We start from the raw sequence: 21,913 nt of genomic DNA, 5'->3' as shown, positions 1-21,913 counted from the left end.
TATGTAGCCTTTGAACTACCATTTTATTGAATACAAATTTAACATTTGTTTAATTAAAATGAACTAAAACATTAATACACTAATTTTGTCAAGTATTTTGCATTAACATTTACGTAAACTTTCACAGTATTTAAATGTCAAAATGGTTCAAATGGCTCTGAGCACTATGGGACTTAACAGCTGTGGTCATCAGTCCCCTAGAACTTAGAACTACTTAAACCTAACTAACCTAAGGACATCACACACATCCATACCCGAGGCAAGATTCGAACCTGCGACCGTAGCAGTCGCACGGTTCCGGACAGCGCGCCTAGAACCGCGAGACCACCGCGGCCGGCATTTAAATGTCAATTTATCCAAAAAATTTAAACATTTCCATTGAATCTCTGACTGCTAGTGCATGTATAAGCTCGCATTTGGCTGGAAGAGTTGTATGATGGCAGTTTAGGAAAACGGTTGAAAAGAGTAGACAAGTTTAGGATATAAAAGAAGCGTCTTGCGAGACATAGTTTGTGAACTAATTATCTAAGAGATTTTGAACACACAGTATACAGTGAAGAATTAGTAGTTAGCAAGCCATCAACTCAACAAACCTGGAAACAGTGTTTCTCTGTAGAACCAGATCAATAGACCAAAATCATACACCTGAAAAGAAGACAACGAGGCCAGATTAATAGGAGATTTCAATAAAATGGACGTAGCATTCACACGAGGCCGGACGGTGTAAGCAGTGAGTGAGTGGGTGAAGGCTGTTAGTGAGTACAATACCTCTTAAGCAGCTTGTATGGTCACTAAGATCTTAGAGATCCGTTCTGTACACGTTTGTAGCTAGTATATACGAAAATGAAATAAATTATTATTTTGTAATAACGGCGGCAGTTTCTGGGTGCTTTGGCAGAGCGCGGGACGACTTCAGACAGAAAGCCATGTCACAGACTTCGTCAACTTTTGCAACTCGACAGGTGGAGAGAAAAATACTGAGAAGCGGACGGCGGTATCGCTTGTTTGGCCATTTCATCAGCAGGAGAGTTCCGCGACTCCAGTGGAGAGAACGACGCTGCCATCTGTAGGCAGCCAAGAGACTCACTGGCCCGCCGACCGTTAGCGACGTAGGCCTACTGCTGGTGGTCGGCGTCTTTTTGTGTTTGAAATAGTTAACCATTTCATATCTGTTACTCAGGATTTGGGATGTCGCTCCGTAAAATACTTCCTCCTTCTGCGAGTTTGCTCTATTTGGGAACTGCCAAGTAGGTCTGAGGTGTCTAGTCCTTTGTGTCAGATGAGAATTTCTGAGTCCTCCTTGTTTATAACCGAAGTGGAGTAAAATCTAACCAATGTAGCCGATGAGAGATTTAAAAAAATTAAAAACAGGTAATGGTTTAATGTGAATAAACTTTTCGTTCGGTATCTGTGGCTGCCTGTTGTGTCCAAGTTATAATACTTCGCGAGTTCTTGGTGTTTAGGGGGCAGAATCGACGCAAAATGTTGCTGCTACACAATTTTGTTTATCCCCATTACTGCAGAGTGTTTCTCGTGATTGTTGTACGCTGTTTCTCGAGACTGTTGTTCAGAGGCTGGTTCGTGGGGAATCTTTTCCTGGTTGTCATTTTCTTGCCACATTACGGTTGCTGTACAGGCGGTGCCATTGGCACATCCGGATAAGTTCCATTCCTGTCGGCTGGGAGTTTCTCCGCAAGTTTCACGAAGCGTTGCTTGCCGGCTAAGATATAGAATTCGCAGAGAGTATAGTGTAATTAGCCAAGAGGACTGACAATTGGGCTACGGCGAATATCATCTACTTTCTTAACTGTGACAATCCTCGTCAGTCAGCCCGATACTTAACGCAGGTGATGAATTGTGACCAGTCAACAATCCTGGGGCATTTGCGTTCTATAGACGAGGTAAGTTGTGTGGATACAGCAGATCCTACGCAAATATGCGGAAAATTGATGAACATCATTGCATTTTTGCTTAATCTGTAAGTTCGTGACCAACATCGCGTATTCGTTTCCATGACCTTTAAACCGCCCTTTATAGCTAACCGTGAAAATAGCAGTTACCAGCATTGTCACCCAGCCTTGTAACAGCCGAGTATGTTGTAGGAAGATCACTGATGTAGTCGTAAATCGGACGTCATGTCTTATTAACGAATTTTTCATCCCGGCTGTAGCCCACCACCTCTGTATCGTTCGCGTGGTACCCATCACAGTGGAACATCGCCTATGCGGACTAGGTGGGACCATACATCGTGTGGATGATCGAAAATACGTATATACCGAAAAAATCAGCAAAAATGAATGACACGGATTGAAAATTACTGTGCACACATGTACAGGGTTTATTCAAAATGGCCTTCACACCTTCATTGCTCATACCAATGTCGTTTCATGCAATCCGCAATTCTATATCCACGCGTGAGAATTTCATATTCTGTAGCTCACTGCGCGCAAACTATTAGTCATAGAGAATGAACTGAACCTTTTTGTTGGAAATTTAACGTGGTTAAATTTTGTACTGGGTAAATTTTCGAGTCATTCAAGAAAAACGGCCAAAATTGACATTCAAAAGGACCCTGACTCTCTCACTCGGGCTCCACTAGAAATCCTCACTGGCGGGCGGGGTAGGTGCGTTTGAAAGTCACGTATGAAAATGGTTTTGGTTCAAATGGTTCAAATGGCTCTGAGCACTATGGGACTTAGCAGCTATGGTCATCAGTCCCCTAGAACTTAGAACTACTTAAACCTAACTAACCTAAGGACAGCACACAACACCCAGTCATCACGAGGCAGAGAAAATCCCGGACCCCGCCGGGAATCGAACCCGGGCGTGGGAAGCGAGAACGCTACCGCACGAAAAATGGTTTTGAAGGCCAAATAAACAGGTGTGTGTGTGCGTGTGTGTGTGTGTGTGTGTGTGTGTGTGTGTGTGTGTGTGTGTCATGAGAAAATAAATACACGATTATTCACACGGAATACAGTACACAGCTGAATCGTATTCACGTCACAACAGATGTTCAAAGTGGCCTCCATGAGACGCAGCGCACGCGTTCACACGCAGCATCATGGATTGCCGCACTCTTTCGCACTTTCCGGCGTCTCTCCGAGTAGCGTCACAGGCGTCGTGAATACGCTGTTGAAGGGTGTGCACATCAGGAACTGGTTCAGAATACACCCATTTCAGATGCCCTCAGAGGTAAAAGTCCATGGGGTTTAACTCCGGTGATCCAGCAGGCCACGGTACAGGACCTCCTTGGCGAACTGTAATGCGGAAGTGGGGTGATTCTCCGTCATTCAGAAACCACTAACCTGTCGTATTGCCAAAGGCACATGCTGAAGCAATCCAGGCAGAATATTCTGCAGGATGTTTAGATATGTTCCTCCGTCGAGGCGTTGTGGAATAATAACTGGTCCAAGTATGTGATAACCAAGAATCCCTGCCCACATCAGGCTCAACCGATGGTGATGAGACTCTTCAACCATTCCTCGAGAGTTGTCTGTAGCCCGCAGATGACGATTATGCAGATTGATGATGCCGTTTCTGGTAAACGCTGCTTTGGTAAAGAGGACTGATGACGGAAATCCCATACTTGTGGGTCTGGTGCAAAATCATGCCCATAGAGGGACATCCGCTGCCGATAATCCTTGGACTTGTTGCAGGTCATAGGGATAGTGGTGGTTGTCACTCAGGAGATACAGACTCCTACTTTGGCTTACGCCATGTTAGCGGGCCACCTGCTGGAGCTTGTATTGGGGTTCGTCTCTGTATCCTGTAGAACCCGATCCTCCGGATCTGGCGTACGCGCAGTCCGGCGACTCCCTGCACGCTCGTCTGAAAGGACCAACCCCCAAAGAGGGCGTGAAACGATGTGTGATGTGGTTGGTGCTAGTGAGAATACGTGTTTTGGTATAGCCGTGCTGCCTCGGCCGTTTCCGTCTGCTTGGCCGTACAAAAAACACCATCTCAGCTTGTTCCTGACATGAATTCTGAACCATTTTGCTCGTTACAGTACGCTGAGTCAATCATACAGTCTGCAACACACAGGGAATACACGGAATACGGTGAGAGGAACTCATTCGTCAGCGCCGCCTACCGTGGCAACGATGCATTTCCGGAAACGTGTTCAAAGCACCATTTTTCCTCCGTTTCCAGTCAGGAATTCGTCGCTGCAGTTTGCCGGTTTTATTAATGTTCACCCTGTATGTGTAGAAACAGCAGCTCAAAAAGTTTTCTGTGTCATGTTCTCAAATGTATAGTGTGTCAATTCTAGACACATGGCACACGTTCCGACTACAGTCCAGTTCCGCCCTTAAGTGTCCGCATCGAAGTCAGTTACAGCTCCCTGACACGTCCGCTTTTACAAAGACATCCTGTTTCCTTGCACTTCGCTAACCCCTCGTAAATGGATTGTTAAGTAACTGGGGGCTCGTTAAATATGCGTGTTGCATAGAACGACGTTGGTAGGAGCTGCTGAATCACCCTGTGTACAGAGGGGTCCACAAAAAATGTAGACACTCTTTGATCGTCAGTGTTAAAGGAACAGAATGGAGATACTGTTACAATTCTTATATGGAGGGGAGTTTATTTTAAGTGATCTCCCATTAGCAGCCCCAGCCTCTGTGGCCGAGCGGTTCTAGGCGCTTCAGTCCGGAACCGCGCTGCTGCTACGGTCGCAGGTTCGAATCCTGCTTCGGGCATGGATGTGTGTAATGTCTTTAGGTTACTTATGTTCAAGTAGTTCTAAGTCTAGGGGACTGATGACCTCAGATGTTAAGTCCCATAGTGCTTAGAGCCATTTGAATCCCATTAGCAGCCAAACAACGTCGATGCTGCTGAACTGTTGATCGAACTAAGACTGTCAGTGTCGCCGGTGTGATAGACCAACAGCAGGGAAAGAAAGACTATGTGAGTGAGTCAGCGAGAGGACCGCTACTTTACCGTGGACTTGTAAGAATATGGATACGTTAAGGTGAGGATAAATAATTAACATGGTAAAAGCAGCTTCAAGTGGTTCAAATGGCTCTAAGCACTACGGGACTTCTGATGTCACAATCCACCTAGACGTGGAACTACTTAAACCTAACTAACCTAAGGACATCACACACATCCATGCCCGAGGCAGGATTCGAACCTGCGACCGTAGCAACCGCGTGGTTCCGGACGGAAGCGTCTAGAACCGCTCGGCCACAGCGACCGGCCGCTAAAGCAGGAAATAATAATTCGGTAACTCAGTGGTTGAAATCTAGTATTCTCGAGTCGGTCCCCAGTTACTCTTCATATTTTTGTCTCTAACTCCTAACGCCTCTGACTGCGATAACGTGGAAAACCTCAAGAGACCCCGCGGTGATAAGTCTACAGTAAACTGTGGATTCATTCCTCCCTCCCCCCCCCCCCCACCACTCACCCACCCCATAAATAGTTGCAGAGGTCGGAGAAAGCCAAATAAATGTCTTTAACACGGCACTGTGGTGGTCAGACGAACCTTCGGGTTGACGAAAGCTTTACTTTGAGGAAATAAATCGATTAATCTGCTATTCGTTGTTGATGTGTTGGCTTGTCATGAAGCAACAAGTTGGTAGTTACAGTGGATCGCTGGTTTTGCAGAACACTTCCTAGAGTTGTTTCTCGTCTCTTCCCCTCTGCGTGGCAGCCGCGGGCAGCGGCAGGCTCGGCGCTAACCTCGCGCCGCCCTAATTGCCTGTATGAGCGCCGCTGCCTTCCGCCGCCAATTGAGTTACTGCGGCCCGATTTGAGAGGCGCTGACCTCGGCGACACGCTGCCGTCTCCGGCTGCGCGTCCTCACCGCAGAGCGGCGGGCGGCGCTGCGCCCGCAGCGTGAGAAAAAAAAAGTCTGCCTTAAGTGACGTTAATTCGAGCCGCCACTAACAGCACAGATTCTCGGATTCGTAAATCCTGTGGGTATACTTTCCTTCGTCGCCCAATATAGCAGGTCCACAGTTTCATATGTCGATTAAGCTGTTTCTTGACTTTATATAAATAACGAAAAAAAACTTCGAATAATACACTCTTAAGACAAAGAAAGACGCACGACCAAGGAATTATCCAAATGGGACAAAAATCTGTTGTTGATTGTACATGTGCATACCAACTCATGATCACAATTTCAAAATAATTTGTTCAAGAGAAAGAGCTTCACAATTTGAGCAAGGTAGTAGCACGTTGGTCTATTTCTGGCCCGTATGAAAGCAGTTAATCGGCTTGCCATTAATTGTGTCAGAGGGATATCGTGCCACATTATGTCCAACTGGTGCGTTGGATCGTCAAAATTCCGAGCTGGTTGGAAGGCCCTGTCTATAATGCTCCAGACGTTCATAGTTGGGTGAGATCCGGCGACCTCGCTGACCAGGGTAGGGTGTGACAAGCTCGAATACAAGCAGTAGAAACACTCTTCATGTGCGGGCGGGCGTTGTGTTGTGAAGTGTAACTCTAGGATGGCTTGCCATAAAGGGCAACAAAACGGGAGACGTAGAATATCGTCGACGTACCGCTGCGCTGTAAGTGTGCAGCGGATAACCAAAGGGGACCTGCTATGGCATGAAATGGCACCCCAGACCGTCAGTGCTGATTATGGGGCCGTATGGTGGGCTAGTCAGCATGGCATCCCACAAGTGTCCGGGGCGTCTCAAGACACGTCTTCGGCCTGCATTGTCATTGAATGGAGTGGAATTGTCTTCAGTGATGAGTCGCAGTAGGAAGTGAACCCCGATGACCATGAGGGGAGGGTGGGGGGGCGGAGAGAGAGAGAGAGAGAGAGAGAGAGAGAGAGAGAGAGAGAGAGAGAGAGAGAGAGTCTCGGCCCGTTAAGCAGCCTTACCTGCCAGTTGTTTTACGTGATTGTACCATTTCAAATCGCTCTGTACGCATGTCCTAGATATTTTAGGGGATGTGACTAGCTCCAGAGATGCAGTCGTGTAACAATTCAGTTATGTGTCTTCCTGCTATTTATGCATCATACTTCACGTTTATTTGTGTTGATGGTCAATTACCAATCCGTGCATCAAGTGTTGATCCTGTGCGGGTTTTCCTACATTTCACTAAAATTTTCTGGCCTAAGTGTTTCTGTAAATATAACAGCGTCATCCACCGAAAAACTTCATATAGCTTCAGACGCTGTCTGTCACTTATTTATTGTTAAAAGTAATTCTTCGATAACATTCCCTTGCGGAATGCCCGAATTTACTTTTATCTCTGAAGATTTCTCTCCGTGGAGAATGACATTAACTATTTAGAAACCTTACGTTAAACATTCGATTTAGGCAGAGAACCATACCGGCGGCAAATTTATTATTCTCTTAATACCAGCCGTTCGTCCCGACGTAATTGATATTCTGTTCGTGTAGAGACTGAAGCGACAGCGCCTCTTGGGAATTCTTACCTGTTTTCCGTTACTCTCTCTGTCTCCTTCAGCTCCCAGTAAATATTTAATTGTCCAGCTTTCTGTTCCGAAGATTTTGTCTGATTAAAACTGACGGAATTTTTAACCGAGCAATTAATCGTGCGCCCGATGGCACACTGTGCATAATGTATACAGTCGTTAATGTCATTTGATCGAAACTCCGTCTGTAAACAATTGCGTAACGCATGCCGTGTTACAGCGCAGAGCCGACCAGTGGTAAAGGGGAAATCGAAATTTTAATTTTCGCCATGATTTACTGTTTGTAGCTCAAGGACGACACGAGACGAGGAACAGAGCAGGAAAAAGCTGAAACTGAGATGTAGTGGATTAGTTATGGGAACACTAATTTCTTACATTGTCGTAATACAATTAATCTAAAATTTTTGTGGTTATAGTTTTTTAAACGTTTATTGCTGTCGTAATTACCACAGGAAAGACAGATGGTGTGCATAGATTTCGAAGAAAGCCAGTTTCGCATGGTTTCGGTGGCAGGTTACCATCTTCAGATTTCGTAATACTATTGTGTTTGTCATACACACGAGGTATAGTATATTTAAAATGACGGGCTATGTACGTGCGTGTAAAGATTCTTCCTCTCATGCCATTACAACCGTGTGTGGATCTTACTACCCTCAACATGTTTCCTTCATTCTGTCCCCTCCAGTGCCATTCTCTTCCATCGTATTAAACAATTTTTTTATATCTTCTTCCGCATCATCTGTCGGCCACTTTTATGCTCTTCCTTTCTATCTTCTTCGTGGTGGCCTGCATTCGTAAGTCTTTCCAGTCGCTCTTACAGCATATATCCAAAAAGCTCTATCGTGCTATCCATCCGCACGCACGCACACGCGCCTGTGTGTGTGTGTGTGTGTGTGTGTGTGTGTGTGTGTGTTTAATCTTTCATTTTCGCTCCTGAAGGGAGAGTGTTGGCAAAAAGAGCTTATGTTTTTTTCAGCCATATTTTTGGTTGTTCTGTTTCGGCTCCATTTGCTTGTAGATGAGGTGAATGGAAAATTTTAAATTTTTAGTTTTGGTTTTGAGGGTGTAAATTAGAATTCTGGCATTTGACTTCCATGTCAGGGAATCTTCTGTAGAACCACGCCTGTGATTATGTTGCAGATATTAGTTTTTTTTCGTAGTTCCAATTTTTTCGTTTTCTTATAAGAGATGATTGCTGTTCCTGGCTAGACTTGTGTGTGTTTCCTTCAGTCTTCTGCTGTTTTCTTTATGCATTGGACTACTGTAAGTGGCGAGAAACTGTACTAAAATTTGGAAAATTGAAAGTTATGATTCTATGGGAGTTGGCCAGAAATATGGAAACAGCAAGAAAACCGTGACTCGTGCGGTATACGAAAGTACCTGGCATTCAAAAAAGCTTCCAGTCGTCTCAGAGTGGATAAATAATGGTCCTGTGTCGTTTTAAAAGATATATTATACCATTCTTCCTACAAAAATAGTGTCAAGTTCAGGTAACAGTGGTTGAGGTGGACAGTGAACACACCCTTCTGTCCAAAGTGAACCACAAAGGCTCACTGATGTTGAGATCTGGTGACTGGTGATAGGGGAGATCAGATAATTCGTCCTCGTAATCCCAAAAATTAGTCCTGGAAGACGGGAGCTCTGTGAACAGAGGCCCTCTCGTCTGGGAACGCATTATCACCTTTGGGAACGAACATTATATACCATGCGATGGACATGATCAGCCAAAATGGACACTAAACAAGCCGTGGCACTAAAGTGACCTTGCAGCGACCCGTGGAATACAATGATACAGCTGCCCAAAACGTGGCTGAATCCCCGCAACGTTTCACTCTTGGGACATAACTCGGCAGAAGTTGGAAACTAAGTGAAACAAGGCTCATCCGACGAAATTAGTTTCTTCTATTGCTCCGTAGTCCAGATTTCGTGGCATAGGTACGTTTTCTAATTGCGAGCATTTGCATCACCGATGAGTGTGTTTGAAATTCCAGCTCGCTCCGTAATTTCCTGCCAAGAAGCTCCCTTCATGATGTTTGATGCTGACAGTGTTCGCGAGTGTGACATTCAGTTCTGCAGTGACTTTTGCAGCTGTCGTCCTCTGTTTTTTAGGTTCTCATCAGTGACCGTCTGTAGCGATTACTCAACACACATTTTTGTCCGCGTTGCAGCGTAGCTGCTGATGTTTTTCCGCTTTCCTTGAATAACTCTTGGACTCACTTCGTTAGGGAAGCAACCAACGAGCTGCACTCACAACTCCCACGACTGGTACTTCGGACGTATTGAAGACACTGCACAGGTGTCGTTTGTGGTCAGATACTACAACGTAACCTGTAGGCTTGGATAGCACCTGCATTTATGTTCAAGCAGACATTTGTCGCGAAGTTGTCACATTTTTTTTATCCCAACCCCTGCAATTTGAAGAGGGTCCGTAGTCAGTGTATTGGTACTTAATCCGTTCAGTCTGACTTTACTAGTAACTTTGATGAGTGGATACTTTGAAGATTTAATATTGGCTATTTTGTACGTGCCTTTATTCGGCGTATGTATACTAGATCCTGTATTTAATCTTACGATTCTTCTGTCTGCGTCAAATGTACAGGCTAGTGAAACTCAGCAATTGTTTAGAATGTTCTCGTACGATCAACGTCTTGAACTACTCCAAAAATATTGCGCAACAGGTCGCGTTCAGATCAGTACCCATTAGTGTCTAGGGTTTACATCCGTAGGTGAACGCTGGTCATCTCATGATCTTGTATATTTGCAGTTAAATCTGTTTAATTGACTCGATGGTCAGTCACTTCCTAAACCAGTGAAAGTAACCTTTAACGTTACAGATGAGCTGACATCGAATTTATTCCGTTAGTATTTGATTCCAGCTATTAAAAGTTCTGCTTATGTTCAAAATTGAAGCCTGCTGTTGATAATTTATTCTTCTTATTTTCTGCCCCGGTGAGCATCATGTACGTGTATATTTTATTGTGAGACCAAGACTTGGATAACGGTCAAGTATCATAAACAGAAGTTATCCGAAACGTGTAACCTCATATACCAGAATGAATTATCCTGCAAACTGTTTCGTCTGTTCTGAACGAGGAGCATCTCTGTAATTGCAGCTAATTGGCCAGTTGTCTAGACCTGAAATTTGCAGATCTCGCAATTTAGTGCTGCCGTAGAGCCGGCTGACTGTAGGTGATATTTAAAACAGCAATGCCCATCGACTGCAGTCGTCCGTGGGATATCGATAATGTGACGGCGGAGTGGCAGGCATTTCGTGGGAAGCACAGTGCACGGCCCGACGTGTTTACTAAATGAAAGGACCCCCCCCCCCCCGCGCCGAACCAGTGACGGCAGATCTCACCGTGCGCCGCGTAGAACGCTCGATCAGCTGTCACCGATGACACGGCCGCCAGTTTATTAACCAGGCTGACTAAGCGATGGACTAGGAAATAATGAAACGCCAAGTTTAAGCTCTGTTCCTGCTGCCGCCATAAGCCGGAATAAGTTTGAAGGGAAAGGTCACTAATATGTCACAGCAGTATATCTGGTAAGAGTGCCACACTTCTAATCATGACTGTTTTTGTGCGAGAGAACCATACATTTGAGTACCGGTACCAGCTTACGTTTCCAAATATACTCTGCTCGGTGTCACATCAACTCCAGTCTGGTTTTGCTGATTTTTAATGTCAGTGCAATTAAAATGCTAATTTTGTTTAGTATGTCAATAGAAAGGGAATAGGATTTCCGTATTGAAAGAACGGGGCATTTCGAGCTCTGGTGGTCAGTCTCCAGTAATTAAAATAGTAGTCAATCATTATTTTTACATGGCAGTTCCCCATTTTCGATTAACGACGCAACAATAATTATTTTTACATGGCAGTTCCTCATTTTCGATTGACGACGCCAACAGATGTGACGAAAATAAATAATAGTAAAAGATTACTTACTGCTTCAGTTGGCTGTAGTAAGTAATTTTTGACAACTGGTTGGTGATCTTCCCTTTGTTATGTGAATGTTAACCCTAGGACGCCCAAGCCTTTTTTTCTAACTTGAATGCCTAAGGGGGGGGGGGGGGGTTCGGCGGACGAAAAATTACAACTTTCAAAATGGTTTATGTATTTTGACTAAGGCATCGGTTTATAAATGTTAATTGTTATAAATATTGGATTGAGTGAATAAAAAATTGACATATTACAATACAAAATGCAGATGTATTCATAAATAACTTCAAGGCAAGGGACACACTTCACAATTTTTTCTGAATGTGTGTTACACACATGTTTATGACACTGCCATACGCTAAATAATAAAATATGACACTGTCCACAATACTGTTTTGGTTTACTTAGATTGTTGTACTTCTGCTTCTTTGTTTTTACTTCTCTTACACAAATATGGCACAGACCTTTCCCTGCAGGAGGCTGACGTGCTTCTGTTGTCACTTCTTTGATTTTCTTTTATAGAATAGTCTCCACTGATTGAACATTTCGGTTAGATAACCCTCTTGCATTGGCACTTCTTTCTTCTATCTCACTTGTTCCATCCCAGCTTGCAGAAGATAAAGTTTCCGTTTGTTGGGTTTCTTTTCATTCCATCTTGGTTGTTGCTGGATGAATATGGTGGTTGCATTGATAGCACAAATGTTGATGTGAGAGTAAAATACAGAAAGAGGCCATCTCTTTGTTCCACTCTTGCAGGTGTACATAGTGCCATTTGATCAATGATATCTATTCCACCTTTAGTGAAATTATAATATGCATTTATCTCGGTTTTATTCTTCTCTCCTCCAACAGTGCCTTTATCTTGGTGCATTGTTGATAACATCAGTAAGTTTTTACTTGGTTTCGTTTTTGCTATGTAATACACCATAGTTACAGGAGGCCTACCTGTTGATGGGTCTGTGAACAAGAACATTGATGAAAATAGCTCTCAATTTGACGTGTTCTTCATTATGTCTGGAATATGCTTCCTGTTCGACTGGAGAGTTCCTACTGTAGTAATTTTGTAGTCTTGGTATAACTCTTCCGCCAAATACACCGATGTGTAGTACCGGTCCGTAGTAATATTTCGACCAGTATTTTTCACAGGTGCTACCAGACGTTTGACGACAGCTGCTGAACCCCGTTCTTCTTTCGACAAAGTCTGAACATTACCTGCATAGGGTTCCATATTCAAGACGTACCTATCAACTGCATCGGACATCATGCGTATAGGGATGCCATACTTGTCCGGTTTATCCTTCATAAATTCTTTGAAGGGGCAGCGCCATCTAAACAAGCTGAGCATCTCATCAATGGTGATGTGGACCCCTGGTTTATACAGTAGTGGAAACCTATCATTCACTTTGTTGAAAACATCACGGATTGCTGTGAACTTGTCTGCTTCTTCCCTTCTTAGCTGGCGGGTACTTTTGTCATCAAACCTTATGATTGCAATAAGTTCCTTGAAACGTTCTCTTGCCACAATTCCCTTGTAAACTGGCCGACCCATTAGGTCTGATCAAAGATGGTGTACACTGACAGAATTGTCCTTATTTGCCCCCGTAAGTATCAGGACTCCTGTAAAGGTATACAATTCTTTCTCATTAGTCAAAGTAACATTTCGCTCAACTGCCTCTTCATTTGAATGTTTTACTATAACACCCATGATGCCAGGCGTAAGACGTAACTTCAAGCCTTCTCCAGGTGAATGACAAACACCAGCTGGAGGTACTCCTGCCTGCTCTCTTACTATATTAGCAACAGACCTCCGAGGAATTGTAGGCTGTGTGGTTACGTACCTTCTTCCAGACTTGGCTACAATAACATCCTGATGGTCACTGCCGGAAGCTGCGCTATCTTCATCTTCTATAACATCCACATCACTTTCCCGATCTGAATCATACTCCATAAAACCATCCTCATATTCACTTTCACCCCCCCCCCCCCCCCCAGTCAGAATCTTCATCTAAAATTTCATTCAGAACTCTTTCTAAAGACGAGTCACGTATTCTTTTAGTCATTTCTAAGTCTGAGTGTGAATAGTAGGGAACTGCACTCACTCACTGCAAGTTTACAAGATAAATAAGACTGACATCAACAATTACTTCCTCTGAAAGTAAACCGATTGTTGTGAATATCAAGAATACCAACCAACAAGAAACTAACTTGCATTGTTGTTGAGATGAGAAATACGAAATCCTACTAAGGGAAATTTTCTATAGCAGGGAAGCCTAAAGGGGGGGGGGGGGGGGGGGGGTTGTTGGACCCGTAATAAGTTTATTTCTTTTTTCTTTCAAAGCAGGGATTTTCTGTAAAATATATTGACACTAACGTTTCATAAAATAGCCAACAAACAATAACTCAAAGGGAATATGCAGTGTGAGAGTTACTTGGGCAAAAGCAGGGGACATAAAAAAAAATGTGGGTTCAACGAACCCCCCCTTAGGCGTCCTAGGGTTATCAGTTCTGGCCTCAAAAATTTGTAGTGCTAAGTGACTATCCTCCAATCCATAACCAGTTGCAGGTTGTCTAACTACTTCTAGGGGCAACAAAAGTTTGATTTCAATATTTCGCGTAATTATAGACCGAATTTAAATATTTAAAATGCTCTCCTAATCTACTCATTTGGTGTAACCTTATGCTAAAAGCTTAATTCAATAAGACAAGTATTTCAGTTAGAAACTATGTGTTTGTCTTGAAGCAGTGCAACAAATGGAGCGCAAATACGCAGATTTTATGCATCCAGTATTTCAGAATGTGAGCAGTAGCGACTTCAAAAAATCTTTATGGAACTACTACTCGCTGACAACCCTCACAAAATGATGAAAGAAAAGATTTTATCGCTTACTACATTTTCGCTTTTCATGCTGTAAAACTGCAGCATCAACGTTGCATGTACGTTGCACTTGAACAGTTGACTGACTTCTCGCAAATTCCAACACACAGACTGATTTCTCCTGTGGCGTGATCGCCAGTTTGCTATAAACGAAGATCATCACAGCTGTGGGAAAACATTGAACCTTCCTCTTATCAAGTGACACGCCCAATGTGTTTCTATCTCTTTATAGTTTGTAATAAACAATATAAATCTGTTTCTTTTTAACCGCCCGGTTCTGCTTTCTCCTAAGTAAACTTCGTGAAAAGACCACGAAATGTGAAATTAAGGCGATTCGAGCTCACACGGAGGCTTTCAAAATTAGTTTTCCCCCGCGAACCATTCGCAGAAACGGGAAAGTAACAGTGATACGCAAAGTAACCTCCACCACACACCGTAACCTGGAAATACCGGCCGTGATTGCCTGCATTGCTGGATACTTCATTTCTTTAAAATCGGGACTCGAGCGAAGACAACGCTACATCACAGTGTGTCACTCCTTGCCCGTGTTTGCTCGCTTCCGGGGTCAGCGAAATTTATGGGCGCTCGCGGCTTGTCGCGGACTGGACCATTAGTAGACAATGTGGGGCGGCTGCGGCCATTAGCTCGCCGTGTTCCATCACGCGCTCCCTCACTTGTTAATGACAGTGAGGACGGTACGGCTATGAAAATGTGGGCCGAGCCGATGAAAGCTGGGAGCAGCCATGCCGTGCTCTGTCTCGTCACGACCCCTAGCTAATTCAGGCCCGAATACGTCTGCTGGCTGTGCAAACGCCCACAAATAAGCTGCGGATTGCTGCCGACATCAAAAAGGCGTGAAATATTAACTCGTGTGCGCGCCAGAACAAAAAAGTCTGAAATACCATTCCTGCTTATATTCGACGGCAGAAATTCAGAAGCGTTCACCATCACATATGGGAAAAGACAAGTAGTTGGACTGTTTCCACATTACACTGCATGCTTGGGAAAGTAATAGCAGAGTGGCGTAAGCATCCAGCCTCATTAGCCAAAGGCAGAGGAAAACTAGAAATCAGATGCACTTACTGTTCCACAGATCCAACTCCAGTATATATAGTACATGTCGCAATACTCATTTACTGTGATAAAAGATTTTCTAGTGTACCTTCAACGGATCCCAATTAGAATGGTCCTCAATAATGGACAAGTAAAAAAAAAATCATGATCACATTTTCATTTAAACTGTAATAACAAACTTGATGCAAAACATGCAAAAGCGCAATGCCTTTTGTAGCTATGCGTCATCAAAGAGGAAATCAGTTTGCAAACACTTCTGCACTGAAGATGTAGACAAGTCAGATTTTACGTAATACATCATTTGACATTGTTAGTAATATATACGCATTAGTTAGTTGTAATAAGAAATTCTTCAATGGAGATGGTCGTTCAAGCTTGACTCCAGACTTCGCAACATCTCAGAAACAGTCATTAAAGGCGTTTGCAGCTAGTTGTAAAATAACGACGGACACAGCGGCAACACAAATTACAAATAATCGCATCATAATTGAGAACGTTCAGGAATGGTTGGTTCAAATGGCTCTGAGCACTATGGGACTCAACTGCTGAGGTCATTAGTCCCCTAGAACTTAGAACTAGTTAAACCTAACTAACCTAAGGACATCACAAACATCCATGCCCGAGGCAGGATTCGAACCTGCGACCGTAGCGGTCTTGCGGTTCCAGACTGCAGCGCCTTTAACCGCACGGCCACTTCGACCGGTACAGGAATGGTGAACGAGTCATTTTTTAAAAGCGGCATATTGACTTACTGAAGTAGGGGACCTTTAAAATGTTTGTGTAATACCTTATTACGTCCGATATCGATTAAAAAATTAAAATGTTCAGTTTAGCGTCATAGTGGCTGTTAATCGACTGTGACTGTTTCAAAATGAAAAGGTATTTCAAATACCGTTACCAGTCACAAAATTTGTTGGCTTCTTATATTAATTAGTAAAATGTTCCGAAATTAGACAACATCGGATTACAGTAGCTGTACAAATGCTTTTAAAACAAATGCAGAAAGACGTTAAAAGTTTTTTGTATAGCCTTGGCTTGTGCTGCGACCATAAAGTGTCATCTTTGTGTGTCGGCGTGCTGTTCATATGAACATTTTTTAAAATAATCACTCACTTTGTCGTTGTGAAATGGCTGCCTTCTTATGATGAATTTAAGTAGCTCCGTTTCTATGGCTCTTTTCAATTTGTTAGCCATTGTTCTCAAACTTACAAAGGTAACACGATGTTACAGTCAACACAGCAGTCCAGAAAAACAAGATGGCTAAAAAGAAAAAAGTTTGTTTCGATGTAACTATAGATATGTCGATTGTGACAGTGTCAGTCTCTGGCAGTATCTTTTGCACATCTTGCTACCACATCACTTATGTTGGTCAACGAAATAAATTGCAAAATGTGGTAATGTGACAATTTTACGTTAACAGTGACAGTATAATTTTTTTTGAAGAATTACAATCCACGGCCACCCACCACAGTCAGTGAAACTGAGGCGCTGAGAAACGTAAATGCCTAAACCACATCATCGTAGATTGTGAGATTGTAGCGTTTATTCATGCATCTGGTACATGTTGATCGTATGGTGAGCCGTGTATGTGTGTATGAATAGTCATGAAAAGTCGGCTCGACGACGGTGTGCTTCAGGCCCCTATGGTCAGAGCACTTCAGCTGTTGTGGGTTTGTGACTGCATGGTCAATATGTAAAATGCTCCGACATTTCGGCCACTGATGCAGATGGCTTTCCTCAGAGTGTTTTTAGCAATAACACCGTAAGAAAGGCCATTTGCAACAGTGACCGAAACGTCGAAGAATTTACACATGACACTGCGGTCACATTTTTGCTAAAACTCTCAAAGGAAAACCATTTGCAATAGTGGCCGAAACGTCGGAGAATTGTTCACATTGATCATGCGGTCACACACCCATAAGAATTTTATTGACAATTACAGTGATATTCCTGATGCCTAGATTCATATATAAATTTAATTTTCATGTGTTTTCTTATCCAAACAGAGTTGGTGAAGAAATGTGAGTTCTTAAACTCCGTCGTTTCTTTTAGGATTTCGTTTCTCCGCTTTTTGGCCAAAAGTTAACATACCTCTGTATTAAACATTAGAGTTTGTGAAAATAACATTCCCAAGTCAAGAATTCTGAAAAATTCTGGAAAGAATGGCGAAGTAGGTATTTTTCTTCGTTTTTGCATGTATAGTTATTTTTAGTTTCCTGCCTGATGTCTATCGGTATACTTTTGTCTACTGTTGCACTGAGAATAAAACTCCATTCGGTGGCGTAGGTATGGATTACCTAGGCAGTGTGGAAATTATTTTTACTTCTGGTTTTGGGGTTGTGAATTTCGCCCTAAAATTCAGCCTTTTTGATAACCTCAAATACCATTAGATTGCCAGTACTGTGAGAAAGTATGCAAAGTACAGTAGCAGTCCAGCTGCAGGTCAGTAAGTGAAAAACAAGCAGAACTGGGCTCTTGCTTAATCTAACCGTGCGATGGTGGCTTCTCAGCTTACCCTGTGGATACGTAGGAAGGTCGCATATGGAACCTCATCCAGTGTGTCCTCACTGTAAGTCATTATTATTTGTTTGTAATCCCATATCAGTCTTTGGAAGACAAGGGGGTTAAGTTGTTGATAGCGAACCAATTGTAAGTCGGTTCAATTATGCTGGTGGCTTTGTCTGATACCGATATTTTTGGAACCTTCATCAGTATCATTGTGTCATCAGCAAATACTACAGTTTCTGAAGTGATCTAGAATGTTCTGCGTGAAACCGTACATAATGATTGAGGACAAAAAGGTGCCAAGCACTGAACCTCGCAGCGATTGGTCTGAAATGATGAAATGCGCACATCGCAAAAGAAAGAAAGAAAAATATTGTGCACAGAGGACTGCGCAGTCCTTACGGGACTCATCCCCTTCCGCAAAATAAATAAATAAATAAATAATTAAAAAGGAAGCAAGCCACATTTGGCAGAGGTGTTTCTTAGTTGGTAGGCGTGCGCCCTCAGGATACTGTGAGGTCGGCGATGGCGCCGTAGGCTGCGGGGGTGTTTCCTGTGGACCAAGCTCGGCAAACACAGCCTGCCTACCGGACTATCTGCGAGCACAGGAAACTCCGCCTCCTGCGGGAGGCGCCGTGTACGTGGCTGTGTACTACCGGAGCCAACTGTGGCCGCGTTCCAAGAGGCGATCATAACCTAACCCGCCACGATAGTATCATATTTAGTAACGTCACAACGCATTCAACTCGTTTGTATACGAATACACAGTGTTTCAAAAGAATCATCCCATATGGCCTTTCTATATTTCTGAAACTAATAAGCTTACACAATGAATTTTGTTTCTTGATGAAGGAAAACAGTCTTCTATAAACTCCCACAAGAAATAATCACATACAGTCAGGTCCGGCGACCTTGGAGGCCATTAATGAAAGGCTGAATCATTTGGTCCAATGCGACTGATACGATGTTCAGTAATCCGTTGATGTAAAAATTCTCGCACTTCCAGATGCCAGATGGTAAGTGAAGTCGTTCGAATCTGTCTCCAACTGTGGGAAAAGAAAGTTCTCAAGAATATCGAATTACGTGCTTCGTCCTCGGTTAAGAAAAATGGGCCCCACATCTCTTCCCGTGAAACTGCACAAAACACATCAAATTTTGGAGAGTCCCTCTCATGTTGTACAGTTTAATTTGGTTCTTCCGTACCCCATATTCTCGCATTATGTCGGTTTACCTTTCCATTTGAATGGAATGTTGCCTCTTCGCTAAACACTAAGCGTGGAAACCAAGAACGAAATTACGGAACTCCACACGTTGTTTATCACCTTCACGAAGAGCTTGCAGTTCCTGAATTTTGTATGGTCTCACGTGTAAACGTCGACGCAACACACGCCAGACGGACGTCGGGAGCATGTTGAGCTGTCGAGCTGCACGGCGAACTGATTTTTGCGGACTCCTTGTGTTATTATGGCGGATACGTCCGACGTCTGAGTCAGATACACGGGGACGGCCCGGCGATTTGCCTTCACGCAAATTACTTGTTTCGCAGAATTGTTCGTGCTGTCGTCTAATGCTCTGCGATGTAGGAGGATCCGCACCATACCTAGTACGGAAGTCAGGTTGAACAGTTATTACTGACGCGCACTGCGAAAACTTACAACACGAAACACTTTCTGTTGTCCAGCCATCATTTTACCTAGAATTGATTTGGCGCACACTGCTGCTACATAAAAAACTGGATCCGTGTAAAACTCGAGTGTTTGCCTTTTCCAACAGCACTTTTTTCACGCACATACCTCAAATAACATAATGTTTCCGTTTAAATTTCATCATCAGTGGGTTGCCATTATTTTCATAATAGCACATACTGCTGTTGGTCTGCAGTACAGCTATAATTTGGGTACAATTTTTTTCTTCTACAGTTTTCTTGGTTTCCACGTTGACATGACAACAGTTCTATTCAGACATTCGCTGCGTATGGAACTGTCACTGGTTGGATGCTCTGTCGAATCGGGCGTCCTTGACTCAGCGTTTGTTCACAATAAACTCACTATGATGGCGTAGTCTATTTTTCATTTGTTACTAGTAACTACCTGCAGTCAAATCAGAAGGCACACTTTTCTGGTTGACAGCATATGTACCTGTCCGGCACCAAGATAGAAGCTAGCAATGGGAGCCTCTTGGGGTCCACGTTTCTGTTCAACATTCAGACGCCTCCGGGTGTTGAAACCTACCAGGGGTAGGGTGGTTTATCAGCAGTGCGAACTGTTCTTACGTTGACTGGTTGAATGGTCATGATAGAATTCGGTGTGAGACCAAGGATATTGCCAGTCTGACACCATTCCACCTGCACAGCGGCCGCCCTGCCCGCCGCGCTACAGGGCTCGCTAAACCTCGTCGCGGCGTACAACCACTGAGCTGACTCGACAGCCGACTGCTAGAACCAAAAAGAGACTGAATGAGCAACAGCCAAAACTGGTGCGAAAGGACGACGGCTGATAAGCATTGAGAATAAATTGCTGAATACTAGTAATGTTTCCGTAGAGTCGAAGACTCCTCACAGGTTCCCAACAGCAGTCCTGACTTCACGCAGAGGTCTCAGCTCGGTCCCCAGTATTGCTACAACATCAAAATCGATTCACTCGAGAAATTTTTCGAGTTCTGTCGAACTGGTTTGGAAGGATTAATATTGTGAGTTCTGAACTTCGCGTATCGCTAATATTTTAAAAAGAATCAAAAATCCGACTGCCATATGATCCTCTTGTTAGAGCGGTTTGAGAGGTCGCCCTAGGATGATATCCTGGCCGCTGCCTCGCGTGGTTTATCAGCAATGCGAGCTGTTCTTACGTTGTAATGCAGTAACTCCGTACTCGGAAGACTTGCCTGAGGCGTGTCCGGTGTTTGGCCGGAATAACGTGGAGAGGTAGTGTGAGTGGATTTGCACAGAGCATCGTGCGTTAATTAATATTTTAATTCGCGGAGCAGCCGTACACTACGAGCCGGCAGCGCGTGAGGTGACCGGCGGCCAGCAGGCGGCCCGTCCCATAGGCAGCCGTTGTCTGCTCGCGATGACTCGGCCGGCTAGGGCAGGCCGCTGGCTGCACTTTGTCCGGTCGCTCTCCCGCAGCGCGCTAATTAAAAATTCTGAAAAAAAGTTTCATACCGGGCGCGCGCGCTCTCAGACGGGACCGGCAGTTTTATCAAACGCAGTATCTCATTAAATTTAATATTTATTTTAATTTTGCGGGCGCAGGTCGCAGCTCCGAGATAGTGCCCGGCCGAGCGCGCGTGTGGGAAGATGTACTCGGCGGCCACACCGGCTGCTTCCGAATGAGCCGCCGCGCTCTCACGTTGCCGTGTGGGTCCTCGTAATCAGGAGACTTTAACGAAGACGTTTTGGTCGGATGTGAGCGCGGAGGGACGCGCGATGGACACGGTTCATTATTCAGCTTCTGCGTCACATGTAGTTTCATTTCGTCTACATCTGTGTAGATACTCCGCCAACCACCATATGGTGTATGGCGGAGGGTACTATTACCACTACTACTCATTTCCTTTCCTTTTCCACTGGCGAATGGAACGAGGAGAAAAAAAACTGTGTCTATGCCTCCGTATGAGTCCGAATTTGTTTTAATTTTTCATGTTGAGTAATAAATGGCGAAATGTATATTTACAACTTGAAGAAAGATAACTTCTCAGCCAAATTCAAGTTCGTAATACTTTTGTTTACGATGACCTGTTTCGTTAAACGACGAGTTACCATCATCTGGTCTGTAAATACTGTATAAAAAGCGCAAAATCGTATTACGTTATCAAAACTAGCAAACATGTCTTAAATATAATACATAGATGGTATTATTATTAAAACTTCCTGGCAGATTAAAACTGTGTGCTGGACCTTTGCCTTTCTTCCAGGAGTGCTAGTTCTGCAAGGCTCGCAGCAGAGCTTCTGTGTAGTTTGGAAAGTAGGAGACGAGGTACTGGCGGAAGTGAAGCTGTGAGGACGGGGCGTGAGTCGTGCTTGGGTAGCTCAGTTGATAGAGCACTTGTACGCGAAAGACAAACGTCCCGAGTTCGAGTGTCGGTCCGGCACACAGTTTTAATCTGCCGGGAAGTTTCATATCAGCCCAC

General features: G+C 43.9%; 1 protein-coding gene across 1 annotated transcript in view; it reads left to right on the top strand.

The window, feature by feature from the left end:
* Positions 1–21,913, top strand: part of LOC124804024 (DE-cadherin) — a 628,442-nt gene that overhangs the window by 489,822 nt on the left and 116,707 nt on the right. The window lies entirely within an intron of this gene.

Source organism: Schistocerca piceifrons, chromosome 1 (genome assembly GCF_021461385.2).
Source record: "Schistocerca piceifrons isolate TAMUIC-IGC-003096 chromosome 1, iqSchPice1.1, whole genome shotgun sequence".
Lineage (NCBI taxonomy): Eukaryota > Metazoa > Arthropoda > Insecta > Orthoptera > Acrididae > Schistocerca > Schistocerca piceifrons.
The sequence above is the reverse complement of the archived record's forward strand: the minus strand, read 5'-3'. Positions and strand labels throughout refer to the sequence as shown.